The sequence below is a fragment of the Canis lupus genome, chromosome 38 (assembly GCF_003254725.2).
Source record: "Canis lupus dingo isolate Sandy chromosome 38, ASM325472v2, whole genome shotgun sequence".
Lineage (NCBI taxonomy): Eukaryota > Metazoa > Chordata > Mammalia > Carnivora > Canidae > Canis > Canis lupus.
In genome coordinates this window covers 7,266,464-7,279,216 of record NC_064280.1, presented here as the reverse complement: position 1 = coordinate 7,279,216, position 12,753 = coordinate 7,266,464, and the positions used below count along the sequence as shown (strand labels likewise).

Genomic DNA, 12,753 nt, shown 5'->3' with positions numbered 1-12,753 from the left:
TTTATTTATGATAGTCACAGAGAGAGAGAGAGAGAGAGAGAGGCAGAGACACAGGCAGAGGGAGAAGCAGGCTCCATGCACCGGGAGCCCAATGTGGGATTCGATCCTGGGTCTCCAGGATCGCGCCCTGGGCCAAAGACAGGCGCTAAACCGCTGCGCCACCCAGGGATCCCTTACTAATACTTTCTAATAGATCTTATTTCCAGTGATTTCAAATACTGTCACTGTTTCTACACTAAATTAAAAAAAAAAAAAGTGGAAAGAACACTCTGACAGCATAAGAACTCACAATAGATTTCTTCTCAAAAGAGCTCCAAAGTTATTTGACTAGGCACCTTCTCTACTTCCTGTTCAATTATATTCTCTTCCTTGTCCTTTCCCTGTTGTGTTTTAAAAAATCATTCTTATTCTGTTATGCCCACCCACATTGTATTCAGTATAAAGTTGTGGGAGGTTTTGCTTTTAATCCTTACTAGTATCCCTCTACTTAGAAATTTCTACATGTATGTATGTAAGAAGAGAAGTTCAAGTTATCTGCTGCTGTAGATGTGGTTAGAGTTCCAAATTGGGGCCTCCCAGCTGTCACGGATCTGCTTCCATTGCTATCACTTTACATTTGTTTCTCCACCTGGTTCCATATCACTTATGGAACCAGTCATTATTATCCTCTACTCTGAATGTACTTCTTTGAACTAGCGTAAGATCTAGTTTAACTTCCTCTTCTTTTCTTTCTTCCTTTTTATTTTCTTCTTTCCTCTTCCTTCCTTCCTTCCTTCCTTCCTTCCTTCCTTCCTTCCTTCCTTCCTTCCTTCCTTCTTTTTGAATGCTACTTACACACCTAGGTAAAAATTATTTAAAATTATCCCATTTGCCAAGGTCTAAATAAAGAAAAAGAGGTTACATTACCTTCTCAAGGTCATAAGCAAAAAGATAATAGGCAGGCCTAGTAAATAAAGTCTCTTATTTATCGAACCAATATAAGTTGCAACATAACAAATTTTATAGTTTAAAAATATCCTATAATAAATAAAAAATCAAATCTTTAAAATGTGCTTGTATTTTTTATTTAAATTCAAATTCAAGTCAGTTAACATACAGTGTAGTATTGATTTCAGGAATAGAATTTAGTGATTCGTCACCTACATATAAGACCCGGGGCTCATCCCAACAAGTGACCTCCTTAATGCCCATCCCCCACTTAGCCCATCCCCCTACCACTCCCCTTCAGCAACCCTCAGTTTGTTGTAGTTTCCCCCCCTCTGTTTTTATCTTATCTTATTTTTCCTTCTCTTGCCCTATGTTCATCTGATTTGTTTCTTAAATTCCACATGAGTGAAATCATATGGTATTTGTCTTCCTCTGCTTGACTTATTACACTTAGTATAACACACTTTAGCTCCATTCACATGATTGCAAATGGCAAGATTTCATTCTTTTTGATGGCTGAGTAATATTCCATTGTGTGTGCATATGTGTGTGTGTGTGTATTACTTCTTTTTACTCATTCATCAATTGATGGACATTTGAGCTCTTTCCATAATTTGGCCATTATTGATAGTACTGCTATAAACATTGGGGTACATGTGCCCCTATAAAGCAGTACTTTTATATCATTTGGATAAATACGTATTAGCACAATTGCTGGGTCATAAGGTAGTTTCTACTTTTAAGTTTTTGAGGAAACTCCATACTGTTTTCCAGAGTCATTGCACAAGTTTTTATCCCCTCGAAAGTGCAAAATATATCTTCTTTCTCCGTATCCTTGCCAATGTATGTTGTTTCCTGAGATGTTAATTTTGGCCATTCTGACAGGTGTGAGGTAATATCTCATTTTGGTTTTGATTTGTATTTCCTTAATAATGAGTGATGTTAAGCATTTTTCATGTGTTCCTTAGATGTCTGTATGTTTTCCTTGGAGAAATGTCTGTTCATGTCTTCTGTCCATTTCATAAATGGATTATGTGTTTTTGGGGTGTTGAGTTTGATAAGTTCTGTATGGATTCTGGATACTAGCCTTTATTAGCTATGTTATTTACAAATATCTTCTTCTATTCCATCAGTCACCTTTTAATTCTGTTGATTGTTTCCTTTGCTGCCCAGAAGTAAGAAGTTATTGTGGCCAAGGTCAAAGAGGTCAAAGAGGCTGCTACATGTTTTATCCTCTATGATTTTGATGGTCTCCTACCTTACATTTAGGTCTTTCACCCATTTTGAATTTGTTTTTGTGTATGGTGTAAGAAAGTGGTTCAGTTTCACTCTTCTACATGTCACTGTCCAGTTTTCCCAGCACCATTTGTTGAAGAGATGGTTTTCTATTGGATATTCTTTCCTGCTTATCAAATATTATTTGGCTGTTCGGTTATGGGTCCATTTCTGAGTTCTCTATTCTGTTCCATTGATCTATGTGTCTGTTTTTGTGCTAGTACGGGACGTACTGTCTTGATGATACAGCTTTGTAATACAGCTTGAAGTCTGGGAATGTGATGTCTTCAGCTTTGATTTTCTGTTTTAACATACTTTGGTTATTCAGGGTCTTTTATGGTTCCATACAATTTTAGGATTGTTTGTTCCAATTCTGTGAAAAATCCTGGTGTTGTTTTGATTTTTTTGCATTGAATGTGTTGATTGCTTTGGTTGGTGTAGACATTTTAACAATATCTGCTCTTCCAATCCGTGAGCATGGAATATTTTTCCATTTCTTTGTCTTATTCAGTTACTTTCAAAAGTATTCTATAGTTTTTAGCATATACAATCTTTCACATCTTTCATTAAATTTATTCCTAGGTAACTCATGGTTTTTGATGCAATTGTAAGTAGGATTGATTTCTTTTTATTTTTTATTTTTTATTTTTTTTGGATTGATTTCTTGATTTCTCTTTCTGTTGCTTCATTATTGGTGTATAGAATTGCAACAGATTTCTGTATATTGATTTTATATCCTATAGCTTTGCTAAATTCATGCATCAATTCTAGCAAATTTTTGGTTGAGTCTCAGGTTTTCAACATAGAGTATTAGATCATCTGTGAAGAGTGCAAGTTAGATTTCTTCCTGATAATTTAGATGCCTGATTGCTGAGGCTAGGACTTCTAGTACTATGTTGGACAACAGTAGTGAGAGTGGACATCTCTGACCTGTTCCTGACCTTAGGGTAAAAGCTCTCAGTTTTTTCCCCCATTTTGAGGATGATATTAGCTCTGAATCTTTTGTATATGGCCTTTAAGATGTCGAAGTATGTTCCTTTTATCCCTACTCTCTTGAGTGTTTTTATCAAGAAAGAATGCTTTATTTTCTCAAAGTTTTTCTGTCTCTTTTGAGAGGACTATATGGTTCTTATCCTTTCTTTTATTAATTAATTTAGTGTATCACATTGCTTGATCTCTGGATATTGAACCACCCCTGCAGCCCAGGAATAAATCCTGCTCGATTGTTGTGAATGATTCTTTTAATGTACTGTTAGATTTGATCAGCTAGTATATCTTGTTGAGAAATTTTGCACTCATATGCATTAGGGATATTAGTCTGTAATTCTCCTTTTTATTGGGATCTTGTCTGGTTTTGGATTCAAGGTAATACTGGCCTCACAGAATGAATTTGTAAGTTTTCCTTCCATTTCTATTTTTTGGGAATAGTTTGAGAATAGGTTTTAACTATTCCTTAGATGTTTGTAAGATTTCCCCGGGAAAGCTATCTGGCCCTGGATTTTTGTTTGTTGGGTGGTTTTTAATAGCTGATTCAATTTCTTTGCTGGTTATGGATCTGTTCAAATTTTCTTTCTTAATATTTCCGTTTTGTTAGTTTACAGATTTCTAGGAATTTATCCATTTCTTCCAGATTGCCCAATTTGTTGGCATATAATTACTCAGAATATTCTCTTATTAGTTGCTTTTATTTCTGTGGTGTGGTTATGATCTCTTTTTAATTCATGGTTTTATTTATTTGAGTCCTTTCTCTCTCTCTCTCTCTCTCTCTCTCTCTCTCTCTCTCTCTAATAGATCTGGCTGGGGATTTATCAATTCTGTTAATTCTTTCAAAGAATCAGCTCACAGTTTTTTTGATCTGCTATACTATGCTTTTTTAAAATTTCTATGTTATTTATTTCTGCTGTAGCCTTAATTATTTCCCTTCTTCTGCTGGTTTTAGGCTTTACTTGCTGTTTTTGTTGTTGTTTTTGTTTTGTTTATTTGGCTCCTTCAGGTATGAGGTTAGGTTGTGTATTTGAGACTTTTCTTTCTTCCTGAGGAAAGCCTGTATTGCTATATACTTCTCTTTCATGACCGCTTTTGCTGCATCTCAAAGATTTTGGACTGTTGTCCTTTCATATTCATTTGCTTCCATGTATTTTTTTGAATTTTTTCTTTAATTTCCTGGTTAACCCATTCATTCTTTAGTAGAGTGTTTTTTAATCTCTATATATTTGTGGTTTTTCCAAAATTTTTCTGATTGATTTCAAATTTCATAGCATTATGGTTTGAAAATATGTAAAGTGTGGTCTCAATCTTTTTGTACTAATTGAGGCCTGATTTGTGACCCGGCATGTGATCTATTCTGGAGAATGTTCCATATGAACACAAGAAGAATGTGTATTCTCTTGCTTTAGGATGAAATACTCTGAATATTTTTAAGTCCATCTGGTACAGTGTGTCATTCAAAGCCATTGTTTCCTTGTTGATCTTCTGCTTAAATGACCTGTCCATTGCTGTCTGTAGGGTGTTAAAGTCTCCTACTATTATTGTATTGTTATCAAATAAGTTTCTTTACGTTTGTTATTAATCGATTTAAATATCTGAATGCTCCCAAGTTGGGGGCATAAATATTTCAATTATTAGATCTTCTTGTTGGATAGTCCCCTTTATTATGATATGGTACCCCTCTTCACCTCTTATTACGGTCTTTGGCTTAAAATCTGGTTTGTCTGATACAAGTATGGCTATTCTACCTTTCTTTTGATCTCCATTAGCATGTCAGATGTTTCTTCACACCCTCGTTTTCAATCTGGAGGTATCTTTTGTCCTAAAATGGGTCTCTTGTAAGCAGGATATTGATGAGTCTTGTTTTTTGGTTTTGTTTTGTTTTGGTCCATCCTGATACCCTAGGTCTTTAGATCGGAGCATTTAGTCCATTTGCATTCAGAGTAATTATTGACAGATATGAATTTAGTGCCATTGTATTACCTGAAATACCTGTAAAGTCATTAGTCCTATAGTTTATCTCTGCTCCTTTCTAGTCTTTGTTGCTTTTTCTTTTCACTCATAAGGTCCCCCTTAATATTTCTTACAGAGCTGGTTCAGTGTTCACAAACTCCTTTAGTTTATGCTTGTCTTATAAATGCTTTATCCCTTGTTCTATTCTAGATGACAGCCCATCTGGATATAATATTCTTGATTGCATATTTGTCCTACTCGGCATGTTGAATATATCCTGCCACTCTCTTCTGGCCAGACAAGTGTCTGTGGACAGGTCTGTAGCTAACCTTTTATGCCTACCCTTTCAGGGTAAGGACCTTTTATTTGGCCCCAGCTACTTTCAGGATTCTCTCTTTACCTTTGTATTTTAATAGTTTCGCTATGATATGTCTTAGTGTCAACAAGTGTTGACTTGTTCTTGTTGATTTTGAGGGTAATTTTCTATGCCTCTTGAATTGAATGCCTGTTTCTTTTCTCAATTTAGGGAAGTTCTCACCTACAATTTATTCAAGCAACCCATATATCCCTTTTTCCCCACTCTTCTTCTTCTGGGACTCCTATGATAGGGATATTATTGTGCTTTGTGGAGTCACTGAGTTCTCTTAAGTCTATATTTGTGATCTAATAGTTTTCTTTCCCTTTTCTCTTCAGCTTCATTATATCCATATTTTAATCTTCTGTACCACCTATTCATTCCTCTGCTTCTTCCATTCTTGTGAATATATATAGTCAATTTTGTACTCAGCACTTTTAAAAATTTCAGCCTGATTAGTTTTAGGTCATTTATCTCTGTAGCCTGGTTTTTCAGGTTTCATGGCACTATGTAGAAACTTCTATGTTTCTTTCAAGCCCAGCTAGTGTTCTTATGATTGTTGTTCTAAATTCTAATTTCCTCTTTTGAGGAAATCCCTGGCTGTGATTTCTTCTTGATCTTTCTTTTGGACAGAATTCCTCCTTCTTGTCATGTCTAGCTTCCCGTCTTTTGCATATTATGAAAGCTTGTTATGTTACTGCTCCTGGGAGTAATACTATATTAAGGAAGGGTCATACTCTGTCCAGGGCCTGGCACTTCAGGAGGTGTTTCTGGTGTATAGTTTGTGCACTCTGCTATTGTGTTTGGCTGCTCTTTCCCCAGGTCAGTCTTCTGCAGAGTTCCTCCTTGCTTTCATTGGGGAGTGTTTAGACCTTCAACGATGTGTGCTTTGATGTGTTTGTTAAGATAAGCCTGATTAAAAAAAAAAAAAAAAAGCCTTATCTAAGAAAATAGAAAAGAAACAAACAAACAAAAATCAAACAAACAATAACTATAAGCCTGATTCCAAAGAAAAAGAAAGAAAGAAAAAGAAAAGAAAAGAAAAAAAAGCCTGATTCAGAATAAACAACAACAGCAACAATAACAACAACAACAACAACAAAAAACAAACAAACAAACAAACAAAAAACAAACAAGAAAAGGAAACAAACCAACACATGGACAAAAACTATAAGCCTAAATCTCAAGTAAAAAGAAAAAAATAAAATGAAACAAAATGAAATGAAATCCCATCCTATTTCCACCATCGCTGAAGCTGATGCTTTGGAACATTCTATGATTAGTTGACTTGGTACATTGAGGTGCCTGTGTTGGTCTTCTGACAGAGAGGTCCACTGTGCTAGCTCACAGTTAGATCTACCCTAGTAAAGATTCCCCTGCGGGCACGTAGGAGAGGGGTTTGGTGTAACTGACTCCTGTCTCCACTGGAGGCACTGTGTTTCTCTCTGTAATCCCACTGTCCTACTGGAGGGGGTGTGGAAGATGGCATCACCTCACCTTCTCAAATCCTGGGAGGGGAATTCATGGTTGCGCTATTCAGGAAAACTTCACAGAAAAGGAACCATCTCCCCTCCTTTGTCTCAGGCTCTTTTTAGGTTCCTGTCCTCAGAATGTGTGTACCTGGGCAATTGGCACATCCAGTGCCAGAGTTCTCCTATGTTTTCCTCTGGCCAGCAGCTGGGATTCAAAACTCCAAATCTTAAAGGACCCAGTAAGGTGTGGCCCTGTTCTCCTCTCCCAGAGGAAAGCCTTCCAGCACTGTGCCGCACACCATTCTCTCCCAGAAAAGCAGTGCTTCACTGTAGCCTCTGGGCACTTGTGCAAGCATATGACTGCTTTTTGAAAAGCTGCTACTAGGCTATCTGCATGTGCTTCTTTCTTCTGCTTTTGAATGGCCACTCCATGCCAGCTGGTAGGCCTTTCATCCTTGGAGAGGTAAAATGCCCTCTTCCAAATGGACTTAAGGAAGGGGAGCATTCTTCTCCAGAGTGACCCAGGTGATCCCCACACCACCGTGTCTTGTGTGAATACCACATACCACTCTTTCTCCTCCTATCCCTCTCTCTCTCCCACTTCTTTCCACAAAAAAAAAGGCTTCCTCACCTCTAATGTACTGCAACTTTTCTCTTTGCCAATTCATATCTCTGAACCTCGCATCTGCCATATTTTCTCCCTCCAGTCATGCAGAAGGTTTTCCTAATCCTCAGATTGATTTCCTAGTTGTTCAAAATGATTTGATGTTGATCTAGCTGTGTTCAAGGAATGAGGCAAGCCCAGGGTACCCCAACTACTCCACTCTTTTAATTCCATCCTCTAAAACATAATATTTACAAGGATTGAACTGAGGAAGATGGTATTCTTTGTAAAAATGCTTTATTCCAACTCAACTACCATGATCTTTCCTTTATGTAAAGTTTCCAAAAATTATTTTTGCCTTGAAACTTCTTGATGAGACAAACATAGGTTTTCTCTGGTGACAAATAAAATGATGTTATGTTGCTTCTTCATCACAATCATATCATCATAAAAGTGTTGGCACAATTAAGGATTTTAGTAGAAGTAAACTTATAATGAATATTCATGTGAATTTTGATAAATTGCTGAAACATTTCCTATGAGTAGTAGACTTAATTCATAGGTAAATTCATTCAAAACATGTAATTTTAACTTACAGCACTTCAACTTACATTGCAGTTAAAATGGAATATTTAAGCTAATCTTTCTTAGCATTATAAATAGAATCACTTACATCAACAAGCAGTTTCTATGTTAATTCTGGCACCACCAACTTCCCCTTTATTTAAATGTAATAATATTTAAGAGTTATTTCACTGTAGAACTTTTAACCAGATGATAACAATAATTTCTTATGAAAACAAATGTAAAATTAAATATCAAAATTCCATTCTATCAAATTTTGAAGGATTCTAATGAGTAGATCCCTTGATATCTTTCCTTATGTGATATGTTTGAGAAGTTTTGAGACTTCCTTTTTGTTTCTTTCAGGATGGATAAGGTTTTGTTGTAACAAGTAACTCCCAAATCTCAGTGATTGAAGCCTAAAATGAGATAGTTTTAGTTTGCACTACATGTCTATAAAGGGGCACAATATGGGACTCAGCTTATCACTATCACTTATCATGGGCTTATCAATACCCATGGTATTGGGTTCCATACCAATAGAGCCACCCCTATCACAACCGGTCCTAGTATCTGGGAATATTGCTGGACCACTGTCCATTTACTTCCTCCAGTCACCCCTTCCCCTGCAGTGATTTTTTTTTTCCAATTTCCAACCTTTCTTTCTGTCTCTAACTTTATAGCTCCATCATCTCTGATTTAGAATAGTTTACTTGGATTTCTCCTTTTAGAGGTTTCCAGTTGTTACTGAGAATAAAAATATACCATATTTGTGTTGATATGGGAGGATACAGAGAGTTCTGAATTTAGTTTTGCCATCAATTAAATAGCCTTAGAATGATATATGTTACTTCTACCCCTAATTCATTGGCCATAATTAGTTATATGACTGCACACACAATGGTGACCTGCAATACTACTGTAAAACTGGAATGAAGAGAGACAGAAATATTTAGTTATCTGCATTAATGCCAGACAGTCCACTCTCTGGCCATTGCTTGGATCACTTTTGCTTCCAAGGCAAAAGGCACTCCCTCATTTCCAAAAGGAGGTAACTCGAAAGTCCCATAAAATAAAGACCCAATCCTCAAACTACATGAACTGTGGCAAGCAGTAGTCACTATAGCAGGTATATTTATGATCCTATCTTGATCTATACATATATCAGAAAACTGTATACCCACCTCCAAAAAAATCTACAGTGATTGGGCAGCCCGGGTGGCTCAGCGGTTTAGCGCCACCTTCAGCCCAGGGCCTGATCCTGGGGACCCAGGATCGAGTCCCACATCGGGCTCCTTGCATGGAACCTGCTTCTCTCTCTGCCTGTGTCTCTGCCTCTCTCTCTGTGTGTGTCTCTCATAAATAAATAAATAAAATCTTTTAAAAAAATCTACAGTGATTGAACAAAAATAGAACAATTAAAATAAGTACCATCATTCATCAATAGTAATAAAAGAAAGTACACAGGTGTTAATGATCTACAGAAATTCTGATATCCCATGGGCAAAAGCTATGAGGAGACCCTATATTGTTTGTGGCAAGTACATCTCAATTATACCCTGATCCCAATGTCAGGAAGTTCTGCTGTTTGGCCTCTTTGATCCTTAGTTCTGTATCCAAAGATATCTTCTCTCTTCTATCATTCTGGCACATCTGAAGTAGCTATTGAGGATTCTGATGTCCTTGGGGGGCCAATCAGCTTTCTTAACCTACTTCTTGTATGTTAAAAGTTGGTAAGTTTCAAATAATCACTGATGTTTTTAGCCGAGGCTTAGAGATTTCTTTGGCAAGGTAACTCTCTCAAGAAGTTAACTTCAAATCCATTTGATTCCAGCCTCATGAACCATAAGCTATATCTAGCTTTGACATATGTCTCTCTCTTGATTTAACTATAGGGAACTCGAGTCTTTTAGGCTTATTGGGAGAGTCATATCCTTAGACTCTCTTTCCTGAATCATTTTGTACAATCAAATGGATATACCTCCTGCCACCTTAATCCATCAAGCAGTTTTAACAATGGATGTGACAGCCAAACCCTTGATTGCATTCTTGCTGTATGGCTTAGTTTTAATAAACCTTTGTTGTTCAAGGAATTTTTCAATAATATCTTTTACTGCTCAGGATTGAGAAGCAATTGCTTTTTCCAATCTTCTAATTCCTTACACTTTGGGACTCTGTGCTCTCTCATTTGTGCTTACAAACTATCCAATTATTTTTTAATGCATTTCTTCATCTCTATATTTCTAAAATGTGACCAATGATAACTAACACACGTAACTAACTTCTATTTTATAAACTCATTCCCTAAAGTTACAAAGTCAGAAGATAAATTATTTGCATTGCACATTTTACAGCTTTATCATCATGTATTTCTTCATTACATAACCTGGATAAATATCCTTCTAATCTCTAATAATAGTTCTTTTGCCACCTAGGCAAATTTCTTAAAGCAATGTTGTTTTGTTATTATAGACTTTGGCTTACAGTGCCAAATTTGCATCAGTTAAGATAGGCTATCTTAGGCTGTGAAAAAAAGAAATACAAGGAGGAAGGGAGGGAGGGAGGGAGGGTGGGAGGGAGGGAGGAAAGAAGGAAGGAAGGAAGAACTCTCAAAGATGAATACTTTTAAGAGAACAAAGTTTTAGTTTTTGTTCTTCTATGTGCACTGTGGTTTATAAAGAGTAGTGTATATATACATAATTTCAATTCAGGGAACTAATTTGTCAAGGCAATCTTTTAAATATTGCTGCTTATGTATTAGTGTTTTATTGCTTTGTAAAAAATTACCATAAAGTCAATGGCCTAAAATAACACTTTAAAACAATGTACATCTTTTTTTAAAGATTTTATTTACTTATTCATGAGAGACACAGAGAAAGAGAGAGAGGCAGAGACACAGGCAGAGACACAGGCAGAGGGAAAACCATCCCTCCATGCAGAAGGAAAACCAGGCTCCATGGAGCCCGACATGGGACTCCATCCTAGGTATCTAGGATCAGGCCCTGGGCTGAAGGTGATGCTAAACTGCTGAGCCACCCAGGCTGCCCACAATGTACATTTATTATCTTAAAGTTTTTGTGGGTCAGGGTCTGGCACAATCTAGCTCAGTCTTCTCTTAAGGTATCACAAGATGGTCAGCAACATTCTTTTTTCTTTTTTTTTTAAAGATTTATTTATTTATTCATGAGAGACACAGAAAGAAAGAGAGGCAGCGACACAGGCAGAGGGAGAGAGAGAAGCAGGCTCCATGCAGGGAGCCTGACATGGGACTCAATTCTGGGTTTCTAGGATCATGCCCCGGGCTGAAGGCTGCGCTAAACCGCTGAGCCACCCCGACTGCCCAGTCAGCAGTATTCTTTATGGAACCACGGTCCTCCTCCAAAATCACATTGTTGTTGACAGAATTCAGTTCCTTATGGATGTAGAACAGAGGTCTACTTTTGATTGTTAACTGCTACCCACATCTTGCCCACAGGTCCAAAGAGACACTCATAGTTCCTTAGCACAGGCCCCACTCAGACAACATGACAGCTCACTCTATCGAGGTAAGCAGAAGAATTTATTTTTTAAGGGATTACCTAATTAAATCAAGCCTACCCAGAATAATTTTTATTATTTCAAAGTCAAATGATTAGGGACCTTAATGATATCTGCAAAATGTCTTCAACTTTTAATATAATATAACCTAATCACAAGAGTGATATCTCAACATATCCACCACAGGTCTTGTCCACAATACAGGGGATTGTATGTGGAAGGTACACTAAGAGCAAGAACTTTAAGGCCATGTAATGCCTACCATCTATTATGAGAAAGAACCTGCGTCTCTTTAAGGGTCCTGCCCTGCCATTCAATGCCTGGCCCATAGTTGACTTCTGCTCACAATGCATTGGCTATAACTAGACTCACATCTCCACTGAAACATAGGATGCCATAAAATTCAATCCTCCCATATTTCTGAAAATGCTAAGTCTAAAAATGCTATGTTTCTCACATAGCCTACAGATAGAAAAATGTGTATAAATCACTAACTATCCACTATCTTGAAAGAACCATAGACTCTGGGCAGCCTGGGTGGCTCAGTGGTTCAGCGCCACCTTCAGCCCAGGGCATGATCCTGGAGACCCGGGATGGAGTCCCAGGTCGGGCTCCCTGCATGGAACTTGCTTCTCCTTCTGCCTGTGTCTCTGCCTCTCTCTCTCTCTCTCTCTGTGTGTGTGTGTGTGTCTCTCATGAATAAATAAATAAAATCTTAAAAAAAAAAAAAAAAACATAGACTCAAAACCAGTGATGTGAGAAGGCAACATCTTAGGTTTTTTTTTTTTTTTTTTTCATCTTACATATTAGTCTGGATGTAGAGTACAGATCTGGAATATGGAAGAGAAGGAAACAACCTCACTGAGGTTAAAGAACTTGACTTTGGTCATTCTGGGTATTAGTGATAGAGATACCAGCTACCATTTAACCTAGTTTGCTTATGCTCTGTCCATTGTCCAAGCCATTTTTAATGTATGTAGACTATGCAGGAAATTGTTATGTTAATTGCCAGAGTGCTGGAAATTTGAAGCCAGGATTTTTTTATGCTTGATAAGTAATAATCACCTAGTCATTTTTTT

At 37.1% G+C, this 12,753-nt stretch overlaps 1 long non-coding RNA gene across 34 annotated transcripts in view; it reads left to right on the top strand.

Annotated features, from left to right (window-relative positions):
- Positions 1–12,753, top strand: part of LOC125754547 (uncharacterized) — a 132,467-nt gene that overhangs the window by 112,808 nt on the left and 6,906 nt on the right. For 4 of the 34 annotated variants that reach the window (XR_007409133.1, XR_007409114.1, XR_007409130.1 and 1 more), the window contains one exon: positions 11,613–11,682. The exons of the other annotated variants lie outside the window; for them this stretch is intronic. This is a non-coding gene — a long non-coding RNA (uncharacterized LOC125754547). The remainder of the gene's footprint in view (positions 1–11,612; positions 11,683–12,753) is intronic. 34 annotated transcript variants of the gene reach the window in all.